This window comes from Lutra lutra, chromosome 5 (assembly GCF_902655055.1).
Source record: "Lutra lutra chromosome 5, mLutLut1.2, whole genome shotgun sequence".
NCBI lineage: Eukaryota > Metazoa > Chordata > Mammalia > Carnivora > Mustelidae > Lutra > Lutra lutra.
The window spans coordinates 88,152,384-88,169,019 of record NC_062282.1 but is presented as its reverse complement, the minus strand read 5'-3'; the positions used below and the strand labels follow the sequence as shown (position 1 = coordinate 88,169,019).

The 16,636-nt window shown below is 42.2% G+C and overlaps 1 long non-coding RNA gene across 1 annotated transcript in view; it reads right to left on the bottom strand.

Moving 5' to 3' along the window:
* Window positions 1–5,492: 5,492 nt before the first annotated feature.
* LOC125100762 (uncharacterized) overlaps window positions 5,493–16,636 on the bottom strand; it is a 31,926-nt gene continuing 20,782 nt past the window's right edge. The window contains exons 2-3 of the long non-coding RNA XR_007127646.1: window positions 10,018–10,066; window positions 5,493–5,527 (exon numbers count right to left, since the gene is read on the bottom strand). This is a non-coding gene — a long non-coding RNA (uncharacterized LOC125100762). The remainder of the gene's footprint in view (window positions 5,528–10,017; window positions 10,067–16,636) is intronic.

The following is a 16,636-nucleotide window of genomic DNA, read 5'->3' as shown; positions in this document are numbered from 1 at the left end:
TACAGAAAGAGTTTCTTCATTTCCCAGACCAGCCTGCGGCTTTGCTAACATTTTTTGTAAGCAACTTTGTACTGAAATTATTGCCAGAATATAAGCCCCTCAAGGGAAAAGTTGTTGTTCCACCCATCTTTTCATCTACGGTGCCGGATTATAGTGTCTCAGTAAGTGCTTAATGAGTGTCCAGGAAAATGAATTTGGTAAGTCAATACCTGAGGATAAGGTTTCTCAAATTTAATGTCCATCGAGCTTCTAGATATTAGAACTAGTATCTCTGATGAGATTCTCTTAGTTTCCCACTTGTTTGTTACCTCGTGGGTGATGGATGCCTGCTGCAGTGATGAAATTACATTCATGATCCAACCAAGAGTAAGAGGGGTGGGCCGTGACATGTGCAACTGTCCCTTTTATAGAGAAAGCAAAAGTGTCTCAAGAAATTGTGCCACAAGCTTTCACTAATGTCTCCGGCCTTGAGCTGTGTGGATGCCCAACCCTTGCCACAAGGGCAACTACAAGAGCAAATGTTTGTTCTTCTTGCTTCTCTGGTGAAATGGGCACGAGAAGAAGGATTGAGAATGATGATTGATTCGACCAAACAAGAATGTCTGCCATACTGCAATCACAATTCCTCCTCTACCCAGTTCCCCCAAAAATAAAAATAACAATAATAGCAGCTCACCCACCTACAGCACCTACTATGTGCCAAGGGCCAGTCTAAAGCTTTGCACCTATTTATTTATTTAATCCTCACAATAACTCTGAGATTTTATTATCCCTATTTTATAGATGAAGAAACTGAGGCACAGAAAGGGTAAGCAGCTTACCCAAAGTCACTCATCTGGTAAGTGACAGAGTCAAACTCATACCATTTAGGCTTTGGAGTTTATGCTCTTAACCCCTACGCTTCATAGATCGAAAAATAAACTAATGGTAAGTGGGCCCCTAAGTAGCTACTGTCCAACACAGCTGTCATCAGCTTTTATTGTACCATAAGAGTGTCACCCAGTCAAACACACCTCCAAAAATCGACCTTTATCTTTCAATCTCTCTTTGAAATGCAGCCCCAGGATGGGGTGAACACTATTAACATGCATTAAAATTCAAAACTTGTCCTATTGCCAGGTTTATTTTGGGTCTGGTTATTTTTTATTGTACACCTTGGCACACGAACCCCTCCAAACTGCAGGTCTGATAGGAAAGTCTTGCAAATGAGGTCCCAAGACAACAGTAGGCATGTCCTTATTATAGGCCTGTCTTCCAAAATGGAGGATATATTCAAATTCTCAACAACACTGAGGCCCCAAGTTTCCTCTAACAACTAAGCCCATTTATTCTAACTAGGATGTGTTCAGGAAGTTCAAACGTTCAAGGTAACTTTTCCTTGGAGCTATGCATGTGGCATAAAATAAACAAGGAAAAATTATTAAAAAAAATTTACCTCTTTCAGAATATTAATATTAAATATTAATATTATATTTATATATTTAATATTAAGATTAAAAACCAGGAATGCATGCCATTGTTTTCAAGTTTTAAAGATGAAGGGTTATATACATTTCCAAATTTAAAATAACTTTTTTGGGGCACCTGGGTGGGTTGAGCCTCTGCCTTCGGCTCAGGTCATGATCTCGGGGTCCTGGAATCGGGTCCCACATTGGGCTCTCTGCTCAGCAGGGAGACTGCTTCCCCCCGCTTTCTCTGCCTGCCTCTCTGCCTACTTGTGATCTCTCTGTCAAATAAATAAATAAAATCTTTAAAAAATAAAAATAACTTTTTTTCTTTTTCTTATAACAAAAGTGATATATATTCATTGTAGAAAATTTAACCCCAAAAAATAAGAGAGAAGAGAATTTTAAAAACCCACAATCACACCATTCATAGGTAACCACTGTCACTATCTTGGTATATGCTATATTCCCATACATATACAGGATATGATAAACCCCAGATGGTTTCTTATTAGGCTCTAGATTGACAACTAACATAATTAGACCATATCAGAATTAGTTCTTTGTTTCCAGGCAGTGGCACTGGATACTCAGCCTGAAGAAATAAAGGAGGTACTGAACTGGGGCAGAGAGTTAGCAGGAAAATAATAGGAACAAAAAAGGAATAAAGGTAATGAATTTCAGGCAAGGGTCCATAATCAGAGACCAGACTCAAAAGAGGCAGGGCCAATCCCATTTGTACATGGAAAACCAGTGACATCTGACCTAGGACAGGGCAAGAGTATGGCTTTGGAAGTACATTATAAACACAGTAGTAATATCAGATAGAAACATGGATCATTTCAGGAATTCCATATAACAAGCAGAAATGACTAACAGAATGAAATCTAACCCTTGGACACAGTAGCACCAAGGCATGAGATGAACTGTGGGCAAACTTCTAAAGCACAAAGCAGGGGGACCTACCCCATGAAACCAGGAATGGAGTGGACTGAAAGTTGCTCAGAGAAACACTAATAACAGATGCAGACAAAAGAGAAACATGTGGGCCAATTACATCGAGGGGAAGTGTGAAGTACCTGGCCCTTCCAATTCCAGGCATGGGACAATCAGAGCTATTTTTAGTCCTGCTCATTTGCCCTTTGTTGGTTCTGAGAGAAGAGCAGGGCAAATATAGATGGCGTTCATCCTGAGCAACAGGAAAAAAGTTAAGACCATCTGATGTGGGTTACTGGATCAGAGTATCCAGACCACCTTCATGACTGAGCTAAATGCGATGGTGGTACTGTTGTTATGTGGCTTATTTTGATCATGGAAGTAGTGTGATCATAGTGTGATACTACTTGTGATTAGTAGTGTGATACTATTAGTAAACATTATTAGTATCCATCAGCTAGCATCAGAGTGGAAGATGGATGAGCTGAACATTCTGGAACCAGCAAGAAAAGCCCCCTTCCTCCTGCAGTGTCCCTCCAGTACCTTCAATCAACATCATTGTTCTTGCTGCACAGAAGAAATGCTTAAAGGGTCCAGGGCCATTATCTCAGAGCAAGCAATGAAGGATGGAGATGGAACTGAGAGGCAACAAATTAAAAACTGACAAAGATGTTCCACAGTTTGTAGAATTTGAGTCTCATTTTAGCTACTGCTATTGTTTTAATGAAAACCACTCTATGCCTACAAAGATTTTTGCTTGCCAAATATTTTTTTGAGGTACATTTCATAACCCCCAAAACAACAGCATCATCTCTAGCCCTTGAAATGTCACTGTGTTTCATGCTGAGGAATGTGGATTCCAATCAATCGTTCCTAACACTTGCCCCACTACCACCCTGGTCCAAGCCATCATCAGCTCTCCCCTGCCTCCTAACTGATTTCCCTGCTTCTACCCTTGTGCATTTGTCCCTATAAATTATCCTCGACACAACAGTCAGTAGGATCCCTTTAAAATCTAAACCTGTGTAAGTGACTCATCTGCTCAAAACCCTTTCATGACTCCCAAAACTTCTCAGAGTAAAATCCAAAATCTCACAATGATCTACTATGGCCTTACAAAGATCTTCCTTCCCTTACCCCACTAGAACCTGATCTCTGAGAGGTAGGGATTTTTGTCAGTTTTATTTAGTGTGATATTCCTGACTCCTCAAACAATGTCTGCTCGTAGAAGATATATTTGTTGAATAAACAAGTGCCCCATACCTAGGAGTGCCTCAGCTCTGAACTTGCTTTTTGTGAGACAATATATTTCTTCATTGACGGAACTCAGCCTGAATAAAGATATCATGTTATTTGTAGACAACCAACTCCTAATAGTAAAATATGCTATTCTATCTAATCCCAGAAAATCAGCCCAGTATAATTCACTAGATATCACTGTTCTTTAGAAGAAAGGAAGGAAGGAAGACTGGGAAGGAGGGAGAGGGGGGAAGAAAAGAGAAAACAAAAGAAAAGGAAAGGGAAAGGGAAAGAAAAAGAAAAGAAAAGCATTAAATTGACCCAAAGATCTATCAAAAATTTGGTCAACAGATATTTTATTTTCCAGTAAGTAGTATATTTCTGTAGCCTGGGGCTATTATTGATGAGTTCACAGTCCCAAAGCAAGGTGAGGAAGGAAGAACTAATAGATTAGAGTTTTAAGTATTCAGACAATGAGTTTATTTCTTTCCTTTTCTTTTCATTCAAACATGCACTTCTACTTCATCTGAAACATTTTTTATTAAATTTATATGATGCTTCCACTACAAATAAAGGACACTGGGTAATAATTCTATTGTCTTTCATCTCCAGAAATAAATTATGTTCACAGTTCTACTCATACATTCACCCACTCACCATTGTACAATATGCACAAAACCAACCCCAAATTCATCACGTTTAACAAATACTAACACTAATAAATGAATGCCTACAAGTCATAATTTTTCTTTTTGCAACTACTAGTTTAAGTCAATTATCAAGAGTCTTGGAATGGCGAGTGGAGTGGAGACTTATCTTCTAGAGAAGGAGTAGGAAAAGAATATTAACCTTCTTAAGTCACTTGTTCATTCAATTAATAATTATTGAATAATTATAATGGGCTCTGATGACTAAGACAAATATGGTCCCTCTCCTCGTGAGGTTTATGGTCTAGAGAAGGGTTGCCAAAACTTCTCTGTCAAGAGCCAGATAGTAAATATTTTAGGTTTGCATTCAACGAGGTCACATACTCTGCCATTCTAGCGTGAAAGCAACCACAGACAATTCATAAATGAACAACTGTGGCAATATGTGCTGTTGGAGAAAACATGTTGGGGGCCCAAATATGATCTGTGGCCATAGCTTGTGGATCTTTGGTCTACAAGAATAGAGATATTAATCGAAAAATCCCTTTAACAGGTATAGAATTATACACTGTGACAAACGCTACAAAGAAAATTGCAGGGTTAAGAGCATAACAAGAAAACCTATCCTAGCCTGGGGATGCTAGTATAAGATATCCCTACAGAGAGAAGATATGACTGAGGAGAAATTGAGAGCTGGGTGAAGAAAGAGGCTTCAGGCAGAGTGAGCAGCATATGCAAAGGCCCTGAGGCAGATAGTAGCATGAACTGTTCAAGAAAGGTAAAATTGGCTTTTCTCCGATTCTCAAGGCTAAGAGGAGGAATGGGAGCTAAAACCAGAGAGATTGTAGGGCCAGAGTACACAGGACCTGGTGGGCCATGCTGTGGATCTGCTCCATATCCTGAGAGCAATGAGAAGGCCTTGACAGGGAGTGACATTCACTGAACAAAATTCGAATACCTTCCATGAGACAGGCACTCATCTACAGTAAACACAAAGTTCCTGTCTTCATGGAGCTTACATTCCAGAGAATAGCCAGAAATCCAACCAAAAAATGTGCAATATAATGTCAAGTAATATACTTGTCAAGAATGTCAAGTAAAGGGGCGCCTGAGTGGCTCAGTGGTTTAAGGCCTCTGCCTTCGGCTCGGGTCATGATCCTGGGGTCCTGGGATCAAGCCCCGCATCGGGCTCTCTGCTCGGCGGGGAGCCTGCTTCCTCCTCTCTCTCTGCCTGCCTCTCTGCCTACTTGTGATCTCTGTCTGTCAAATAAATAAAAAAATAAAATCTTTAAAAAAAAAAAAAAGAATGTCAGGTAAAATAAATGTCAAGAAGAATACACCAGAATAAATGGAGAGGAGTGGATGGTGCGCTAACAAAATTTATGTTTTAACTATTCTGTTTGACATGGAGAGACTATATTGGTGAAGGCATGTGTGGGATTAGAAAACCAGTTAGGGGGACTACTGAAGTGGCCCAAGTTACTAAAAAATAATAATAATAATAATATAGCCTGAATTAGGGTGATGGCAATAAAGATGAGAAAAATCGATGGGTTGGAAAAATTTATAAAGCTAAGTTTTCTGGCCTTAGTGACAGATTCATTATGAGAGCTAAAGTGTAGGGTGGTGTTGGGATGAAGGATGACCTTTAGGTTTCTTATTTCATGCAACTCGAAAGATCATGGTAACTTTTGCTAAGAAAGAAAACATGGAAGTGGTCAACTTGGTAGGGAAGCTCACCTTCAGACATGTCAGTGTGTAGGTCCTGTGGGAGATTCAGACAAAGATAGAGAGTAGGCAGTTGGATAGTGGTGGATTTGTGTGCCCATGGACAGAGAGCTCTGACCAAGTGAGGCAATGCCTAAGGAGCAAGAACTGCCCTGCTCCGGGACTGGGCAGAGGAACCACCACCTAGACTAGGGCTTAAGGCCAAGGATATGGCCCTTGATTCTGGTAATGTTAATGATAAATGCTGTGGTTCTGCATTTAGTGTTAAAATCATGACAGCTAAGGGGTGCCTGGATGGCTCAGTGGGTTAAGCCTCTGCCTTTGGCTCAGGTCATGATCTCAAAGTCCTGGGATTGAGCCCCGCATCAGGCTCTCTGTTCAACGGGGAGCCTGCTTCTCCCTCCTCCTCTGCCTGGCTCTCTGCCTACCAGTGATCAATCTCTGTGTGTGTGTCAAATATATAAATAAATAAATAAAAGTCATGACAGCTAAAATTTACTGAGTACTAATATGTGTTGGGCACCTGGATTGTCTCATTTAATCCTGACACAATCCTATGAGGTATGAACCATTATTCTCTCCATTTCAGAAATGAGAAACCAGAGTCTGAGAATTTAACCAGCACAAGGTCACAGACGGTAAGCTACAGAGTCAGAACCCAACCCTAGTCAGTCCGACCTCCAGGGCTGAGCTTTTACAGACTGGCAGCAACCTGCTAGTGATAGACTCAAAAGAAAATGCTGGTAGTCTGGGCTACATGTAAAGCACAGCCCATCATAGGGGGAGCTGCACCAACAGGGAGAGCCAGAGCTGGGAGCCTAGCAACAGTGACAGCCTCAGGGGGATGTCTGGGACATTTGGAAAGATCAGGGTTTTCCATTGTTACTAGTGTTATTTTGACACAAATTCCTTCCTTTTAGCATCCTTGGGATAATGGAGTCTAGAGAAACACCTGGAGATATGTAGGTGAAGCCTAAGGATTATGTCAAAACGACTGTCACCCCTAAAGCAGTGGTTATTAAACTTTTATAGGCTTAAGACTCTATGGGGAGGTTGTTAAAAATTCAAATGCTATAATCTCACCTCTAGAGAGTCTGAGTCAGTATCTCTGGTATCTGCCTTTTTACAAGCACTGGGCGAGCTGGTCCGGATGGTACTCAGTTCATAGCTTGAGAACCCTCCCTGAAGAGTTTTCTCTTCTTAGCCTCTCATCAAAGCAGTTCCAGTTAATTCTCCTGAGGTTTCAACTTAGAATTATCTACTGGTGAGTAGGAAGGTGTACAACAATGTGCAGCAACACTCACGGGAGTAGGCAGTTGGCTCTCAGAATCTTTTGCATCGTCTAAGTGATCCAGGCCTACAATAGAGTAACACAGAGATTTTCTTCTCTCCAGAACAAAAAAGTCTATGGCATCCGCTGATGGGTTAATAACGCCCTGAAATGACTGATAGCATTTGGGGAATTTTTTTTCATTGACTTAAGAGAAAGAAACTTCAATTGAGGATTTCAGCTTTTCAAAGAAAGAACCAGTTTTCCTCAAACCAGATTTCACAATGTCAATTAAATGACAGGTTCACTTCTGGGTGGGTGGCAACCAGGCAACTTGGGGTGGATGAAAAGGACACAGCAGGCTGAGCCTTCCAGAGCTCTCAGGTGAATGGATGATGGGGTGTCTCTCTTCAGGATGCTGACTCCAGCTTTCTCTTCTGATATTTGTCTGTTTGTTTCTCCCCTGCAGGCACATATTGATTTTTTTTCCCCTGGCATAGCTTCATAAGGGTGAAAACCGTGTGCTCAGATCACGCTGATTTTTTTATTTCATCTTCTGAACAAATACTCAGAAGTTCAAATACAAGTTACACCCACTAGCCAACCCCCTTTCCCAGAAAAAAGAAAAGGTAAAAAGTGGGACCACACTAAGGAGGGTATCCTCTCATTAAAAGCTGTAAATAAGGGGCACCTGGGTGGCACAGCCAGTTAAGAGTCCGATTCTCAGTTTTGACTCATGTCGTGATCTCAGGATCAGGGATCCAGTCCCACATCTGTCTCTGTAGTCTACAAAGAGTCAACTTGGGATGCTCTCCCTCTCCCTCACCACCCCACTTTCTCTCTCTCATAAATAAATACATCTTTTTTAAAAAGCTGTAAATAAACAAGCAAATGAAAGCACTGGCTTTATTTCTCCCAGGGAAGCAGCTGGGTGCTAGCACTCATCCACTTGATTCATCAGTTCACAGCACCCTGTACAAAGACCTACTTAAAGTGCGGTGCTCACGTTACTGCTAGTTCCTAAACTGTTGATTTGCAAAGAGAACGAGCACCTAGAAACGTCTTGCAGCAGTCTGACGATGACACAACATCCATAGATTCATCTCATTGAACAAAGTGCAGACCAGCTCAGGCATGGAACTAGTCTGGTGAGTTTCACACAGAGTGAACTGGGTATTAGCTTTGGTGTGCAACAGACTGGGAGAAATCGACCTGGTCCTTCACCTCAGAGTTTGAGAACAATATTACAAACAATAGACTCTATCAGGAGAGCTGATATATTGTGCCATTGTGGAATAGTGAAGCTTTGATACAGGAGCTAAAGCTACGATTCGGTATAGAAGGACCCAAAGTCATTACATTAGGTGGCTTTCTCCAACGGCCATTTCTCAAGTCCCACCTAGATGACTTCAAGTTCTAGAAACATTGTCAAACACTCAAGAAAGCTCTTATTACCCTGGTTTAGAGATTATGGAGGAAGATAGGAAATTACCTTATGAACCAGAAAGCAAATTCCTGATCCTTAAGCATAACCTTTAGGCTGGAGAAGGGAAAGACTTCAGATAGAAAGCAAAAGCAAACCAAGACTAAGTGACAATTTTAACACCATAAGTAACCCAGGAGTGAAAAGGGCAAGTTCTCCAAATAATCCTGCTTCCTAAATGGAGTATTTCCCAGATCTTCAACTTGCAAGAATTCTTTTCTTCACAATGATAAAAGGGTTAAGAATGTGAGCCTTGGGGGGCACCTGGGTGGCTCAGTCATTGGGCATCTGCCTTCGACTCAGGTCATGATCCCAGAGTCCTGGGATCGAGTCCCACCTCAGGCTCCCTGATTGGTGGGGAGTCTGCTTCTCCCTCTCCCACCACCCTGCTCGTGCTTTCGCTTGCTCCCTCTCTCTCAAATAAATAAATAAATAAAATCTTTTGTGGGGGGGGTGAGAATGTGAGCCTTAGGGTCAGGCTTTGAATCCCAGTTCCAACATTTCTTATACATGTGCTCTTGGGCAAATTACTTAACCCTTCTGAGACCCCGTTTTCTCAGTTGTAAAAATGGATAATATAGTGCCCTTATCATAATATTGTTGTGAGAATTAGAGGAAATATTACACAAGAAGTACTTAGAATAGCAACTGGTGTTTAGTAAATCTCTTAATAACTACTACTTCTATTTTTATTATTATTATTTATTACCATCATTTGAGAAAAAACTTTCATATTAAGAACATCTCTAAAATGGATCCCAATCACTTTCAAGATCTATAGTGCAAAGCTATTGTCTGTTATTTTCATAAAGCTAAAAGGTACTATTTAAACCCCCCCAAAAGGTAAGCTACAAAGATCAGCTGTATTTCTCATAAACCCTAAGTGAAATCATTTCCTAACTTTATTAGGCAAATTGCTCTAGGGTGTTCCTTACTGCTTATTTTTTAAGTCCCTGGGGGAAGGGGAAAGATACACATTTATACTTATAAATGCACAGGCTATCACCAAAGGAACACACAAGAAACAGGGAATAATGATTGCCTCCAGAAAGGGTCAATACATTGCTGAGGGAGTGGGAAAGGGGGAAGAAGCTTCCTTTTAAATCCCATATCTACTACACCTTCTTGAATTTTAAATCATGGACACATATTACATAAGCATTAAAGATTCACTTAAAAATTTTAAGAAGTGAACGCTCAAGATGATTCACTATAATATAAAAAAAAGTACTAGACCAGGACCTAGGAGACGTGGACTCTATCACTTACATGCTATGAGATCATGGCGAGACACTTAATATCTTCTTGGATTCCACAGCTGTAAAATAAAGAAAATAATGCCTTCCAAACCACCTCACTGGGTTTATAAGAGGGTCAAATAAGATTATACAGGCAAAGCTGCTTTCCAGAGTACAAAGCTTTATACAAATGTAAGATATCTTTATTGTTACTGGAACCTGTCCTCCTTGGTTGTTTTGTCTCTCGGAATCTCAGAAGCTGGAAAAGTTTGGCTTCAAGAATCAGGAGTCATGTATTAGCAGAGTAGATGGTGGCCCTTTCCAAGTCAAACCCTTCTCTATAACATCCTTCCCTTTTCATTCCCAGTCCCATCACCACAGAAAACAATGTTCAAGAGACGTGACCGGAATTGCTGAGAGCAGCAAGCCAGCAAACAAGAGTCCCTCACAGAGGTGACCATCCATGCAGACCTCATGTAATGGTTTTACCTTTGATTTTTTTTGGACCTCACACACATTGTGTTTGAGAGCATCTATCCACTGGGGATACCCAAACATCTTGGCAAGAAGGGCCACACTTTGGTCTAAAAATCACCTCCCCAGCATCCAGCATGAATAGATGACATGAGTCCCAAATCAAGAAAAGGGTGAAAGAACGCAGCTCTAACTATGAAACTTCTCCAGTCACAAAAGGAGGTTGTGCACAGATTTGAAAATAAAGAGAGACACCTCTTCACCAGATGGTCCTGTCAATAGATAGGAAAACTTAAGATATCAGAGAGAAAAGCACAAGCCAGGAACGGTTTTTGTTCCATCCAAGGACTTCAGACTTGCACCCCAGGAGCCAGATTCTCTCTGCAGCCAGCCTCATCTCCAATTGGACGGCCCTCTTAGGCCTCTCAGATGGTTCTTCTTGCATGAAGACATCTCTATACTGGCACCTGAGAGGCTCATCTTTCTAAAAATTCATATAACAGCATTATAAGAGGCTATTTCACTTTTATGGGCTTTACCTTGTAAGAGTAAACTAATATTTACTAAGCATCTATTGTGTGTCAGGCTCTTTCAAATATACAATCTTGTTTATCCATTGAAATCTACAAAAAAGCCACTATTAATCATGTTTTACACTTAAGAAACCTGAGGTTCTGAGAGTCCTAAAGGAACCTGTTCACAAATGTCCAGCCAAGTTTTGAATCCAGGTCTCCAAATAACCAGGTTCAGTGTTCCTTCTCTTCATCTTGGTGCTCTCCAAACTGAACTTACCACATAACACTCTCAAACACTGAAACATTTTCAGTAAAATATTTAGCTATACTATATGAAGAGCTGAAAGTAAAAGCAAAACTCATTCCATAAACCAGATATCTGAAGTCAAGTCAGAAGCTTAAATTGCAGAGGGGCCAAAAGCAATGTGGACAATAGTTAAATTCCACCTGAATTCTTCCATATCAACACTGAAGGTAATTGTGGCCCCTCCTTGGGCTATCACGAACAGATGTGCAGGTTGTGCACTGCGTAACAGTACATATGAATGGTGCCCCCTACAGTTATCATTACACATCCTCAACAACTGTCCACAGAAGCCCTAGTTCCCCTTGGGTATCCCTTGCAACTGTGACTGAAAAATGTTAACGTCTAATTCTCTTTGGAAAGACAAACTCACCAAACTCCATATCCAGCAAGTTTGTGCTAGTATTCAAGATCCTTTGTGGAGAAACAAAAAGATCTTAATTCCAAGGGACCTGGGAATTCCTATTGCCTTCAGTTGGTCACTTGTTCTATTGTAGGCAGTTTTTTTGCACATATCTCAGTAACAATTTTAACAGCACTCCAACTACTTTTGATTAACTGCCTTTCCTTTAAAAATATGGAATTGTCAGGGTGCCTGGATGACTCAGTTAAGCATCTGCCTTCAGCCCAGGTCACGATCTCAGGGTCCTGGGATCAAGCCCTGCACTGGGATCCCTGCTCGATGGGGAGCCTCCTTCTCCCTCTCACTCTCCATCTGTGCTCTCTCTCTCAAATAAATAAATAAAATCTTTAAAAATATATATAATTGTCTCCATTCTGCCAGGATGGATAGCTGCTTCACTGACATCAGAATTATGCCTCCCTGCTCTATTTTGTGCTTTTCTGAACACAGTTATGTCACCCCAGAGCAGAATCAAAATGTAAATATGTTCAACAGCACTGAATAGTCCCAGTGGTGAACATAACTCAATGAAAATGAGGACTTGGTGACCAGCAATGACCAAGTTCACGCATGCACTGGAAAACACCAACAGATGCATCACCGGTAGCCAAGAGTAAAAACCTACATTTACAAGTCATCCTAACTTTGGAGCTGCTGATGTGTATGTGCAGGGGGAGGTACATCTTACAATCCTTGAAATGTGATATATATTTAAATACACCTACATGTAACTGGCTAGAACTGTCTAATAAGGGTACATTTTGAAGACATTTTCTCTTAGAGGGTATATGGGTACGGTCCCAGGAGGAAACAGATGGTGCATACTAATGGGGGTGATTAAAGGGAATTTAATGAAGTGACTATTATCAAGATGTGGGCAGCATTAAGGAAAGCCAACAGGCATCTCTGGGTAGCAACAAGAAGAAATTTCTACAACCCCTGGGCCTGAAGAAGTCAGAGGACAGAGGGGTTACCTGAATTCAGAGAAACCTGCAGCGTAGATGGGGCCACCCCAAAGGAAGGAGGCTGTTTCTAGGCAGCTGGATGGGGAGAGAACAGGAGGAATGAATCTTCAGTCCCCTCTGTCTGCCCTCCATCTCCTGCCTTTCCCCAAACCATCAACCAGAGGGGATGTGGCACACAGAGGCCAGCCTCCCAGGGGGACAGCAGGGTGAACACTGGAATGGGGGTGAAAGAGAGTATCCAACTTTAAAGGTTTACCAGAAAGCCAAAAGGTATTAGCATAAAGTAAGGTATTCTGTGGTTGCCTTAGGACCAAGGTAGACCTTTCATAGCTCCTAGATGAAAATCATTACTGTCAGGGAATTCGGAACCCCACTGCCCATTTGTCTGAATGTCAGAGCAGGTTCAAATCTGTGTTCTGAGAAAACTTTAATTCCACCTCTGGCTACTTCATCTTTATATACAAAGATGACAGGTAAGTAGACAGACACATAGCAGTCTGTCCTCATCTTGTCCCTGCAAGACAGCTCCAAGGGGCTGAGGCGAAAACAACTGAGGGTAGAATGGCCTTGGTTTAGTGGACTCAAAACCCAGCCTTCCATGGGGAGTAATAACAATAGTAGATAGAGAATGCACCTTAAACTTCTTGTGTGCTAGACACTGGGCTAACTGCTTTATAGTTCCATCTCATTTAATCCTCACACAACCCTCCCAAGTCAATACTATTAATATCTCCATTTTACAGAGTTTAAGAAAGAACTGACATGAACCTCTTTAAAAATAAACTGGCTTATGTCATTTCCCTGCCTGAAATGCTTTCTTCTGCACTTAGAAGAAAATCCAAAATCCTCATTAGAGCCTACACAGCAGTGTGCGAAGAAGCCCCCAGCAGGCTCCCTGGCATCATCCTGTCTCCAGCACTCCAGCCACACAGGCTTCTGCCACTTGCTCGAGGGCTCTGACCTCCTTCTCTCCTCAGGGTCTTTCTACAGGCTGCTCTTGCTGCCCTTGAAATCAGAATGTCCTCCCACTGTCACAGGGCAAGTGCTGTCACATCTTTTATTGGCCCAAGTGTCACCTCCTAAGAGGCCACCCCGGCCTCCCTGAAATCCACCCAAAGTAGAATCATTCACCCACATGCCACCTTCTTTCTACATTCTTTCTCTCGGGCTCTTCTTTATTTCTTTCATAGCTTTTCATGGTGGGTGTGTGGGTGTGTGTGTGTGTGTGTGTGTGTGTGTGTGTGTGAGTGAAAGAGAGAGAGAGAGAGTGGGAGGCTCCCACTAGGACATGAGTCCCCTGACTGTATGAACCACATCTGACTTGGTCCTCTTCCCCACCTTCTCCATCAGCCTCTCAGCCCCTGCGTTTCCTTTGTAATATTTATTATTGCTATTCTTCTGTTTTCTCCTTACCTGTTCTTAGACTTTCTTCCCTGTTAGAATCAAAGTCCCTCTGTTCAGCACTCTAACTTCAGCAGCCAAAACTACCTGGCAAGTAGGTGGTGCAATTTGCCCAAGGACTTGGCGGGGGCGGGGGGGAGGTTCGGGGGTCACTGAATGGGCAGGACTCGCACACAGGTCATCTTTTCCAGAGCCCTCCCTCTTTTCCACCCACAGGACTGCCTCTAAGATGGTCCTCCTTTCCCAGGGAGGAAGCAGAACACAGACTTCGCACAGTCTGCCCATGTGGTCTGCCTCCACGGTTGGGAACAGAGCAGAAGTTGACTCTCTCTCTCACGTCCCCCACCAAGTTGGCTGCACTCATTGAAAAGGCACAGGCCGCTGAGCCAATAAAAGAAAACTCTGCACCTTATCTCTGATCCCAGCTGTTTAGGCTGCATGGAAACTGGTTCTGTTTCTCCCCTAGGCAGGAGAGGCTGCTCCTGCTGGCTTTCAGAAAACAAGGACAGAGGCAGCACCATGACACCAAGGTATCTGGATTTTCATCAGCTTGCCTGCCCTTCCCACATTATTCATTTCTTTCAGTTGAATCACAAAAAGAAGCGGGATATACAATGCCACAAATAGCACCATCTCCTTCTCTTGGGGAATGTGTCGCCATTCCTTTTGTATCATCTACTGAAGCTTTTATATTTCTTTCCTCTGGTGCTGCTTTCAGGGTTGCTCTGTCTTTCTAAATCGCCTGCTTTCTCTCTCCGAGGGATTTCGCTCAGCGTCAGCACGTGTGTGTGTGTGTGTGTGTGTGTGTGTGTGTGTGTGTGTGTGTCTTTTAAACACAACCCTGGCTGCATTCCCAGCAAAGGAGGAAGAAGGACTTGTGGCCCAACTAATTCAATAAGCTTCAGTTATTCATGGAATATTTATTAGGTGGGAAGAAAGCAATGATCGCACCACTTGTTATTAGTCCACAATCTAACAGGGGAGTAAATTAACTTCCTGTCATCACAGAAGTCACTTTATCCTTAAATGCAGGAGTGGCTAACGACCAGTTTGGAAACTGTTTCACAAAGGGGTCATGGACACACATCACTGGGTTTATGGGACGGGGGAGGATGACAAGCGGAGAAGCATCAGAGGGCACAATCCCCTGAGCTCTCCTTCTCCCACAAGCTTCAGCCAGGCACATCTGCACCTCAATCCCATGGTCAGCTGCTTTATCCTCTTTTATGAGATGATCAGTCTGGTGCAGCCACAAGACACAAGAGAAGCTCAAGAAGGCAAAAATTATTACACTCCCAGGTTCTAGAGAAAGGAGGCATGCCACACCAGGCAGGGCCACATGGAAAAGCACCAGCATGACCAGGAAGCAGAAGATGGAAGCAAAAGAAGCAACGAGACCACAGCCTTTATTGGGGTTCCTCCTAGGGCAAGGTGAACAGTTTGAGGTCAGCTAGTTTGAATAATTTTGGTGGGCTTTGGGCTAGAGGGATGGTCACTGGTTGCCTGGTACAATATCCCTGGGATGATTAAGGCAGAAGCATACTGCTTCTTGGGATGCAGAGCCCCACAGAGGAGGCCGCCTCTGGATTGGTTAGTTTGCATATCAAAAGCAGGCTCTAGCTAAGCCCTTGCTATCTACAAGCCTGCACTAATTTCCAGAGGGGCGGTCTCTCCCTCCCCAGGCAGAATGATTTTTCAAGATGTCAAAACATTGTAATATCAAACAAATGTAAAAAATATATACACCAGTGTTCCTGTAGAGCAGAGCCCACCACCATCAAGCTCCAGACATTTGCAGGGACAGAGGACAGGATATCTGTGTGGCCATAACAATGGCTCTTCCCTGGTCAAGGAAGTGACCTTGTTAGAAAGGGAAGCTGTGGAGCTCAGGGCTACAATCAGCCTGTCCTTCAACACCGAGCAGCTCTACCAATATATTGAAAATCAAAAGAAAAAAAAAAAAAAAGCCTAGGGTTCTCCCCTCAAAGACTAAATGGGTTCATTTCCCAGTAAACAGAACCAGGAGCTACTGGGTCTGCTGGAGAGCCACCAAATGAGTTCTTCATTCATCAGCAATTCAATCTCAGGAGAACAAAGGAGCCAAATGGTTGGGATTCATGGTATATGAAATTTGACATGAACATTTTAAAATGTAGGTTTTATTAAGCTCATAGATACAGTGAACAAATTGGTGGTTTCCTGAGACAGGGCATCTGTTGGGGATGAGCCAAAGGGATGAAGGGGGTCAGAGGTACAAACTCATGGGCATATAATGTAGGGCACAGTGACTACAGTTGACAATACAGTAGTGTATATTTGAAAGCTAAGAGTAAATCTTAAAAGTTCTCACCCCAAGAAAAAAATCTTATAGCTATACATGGTGAGGAAGGTTAACTAGACTAATCGTGGTGATCATTTGCAATATATATAAATATCAGATCATTACATGATAGACCTGAAGCTAATATAATATGGTATGTCAATTATGCCTCAAAAAAAAAAAAAAAAAGCTAAAAAATGTGGGGTTTATTGTCTTTCAGGTATGGTAAGACCAACAGATCAGGAGATGATTGCCAGTGAAAGACAGT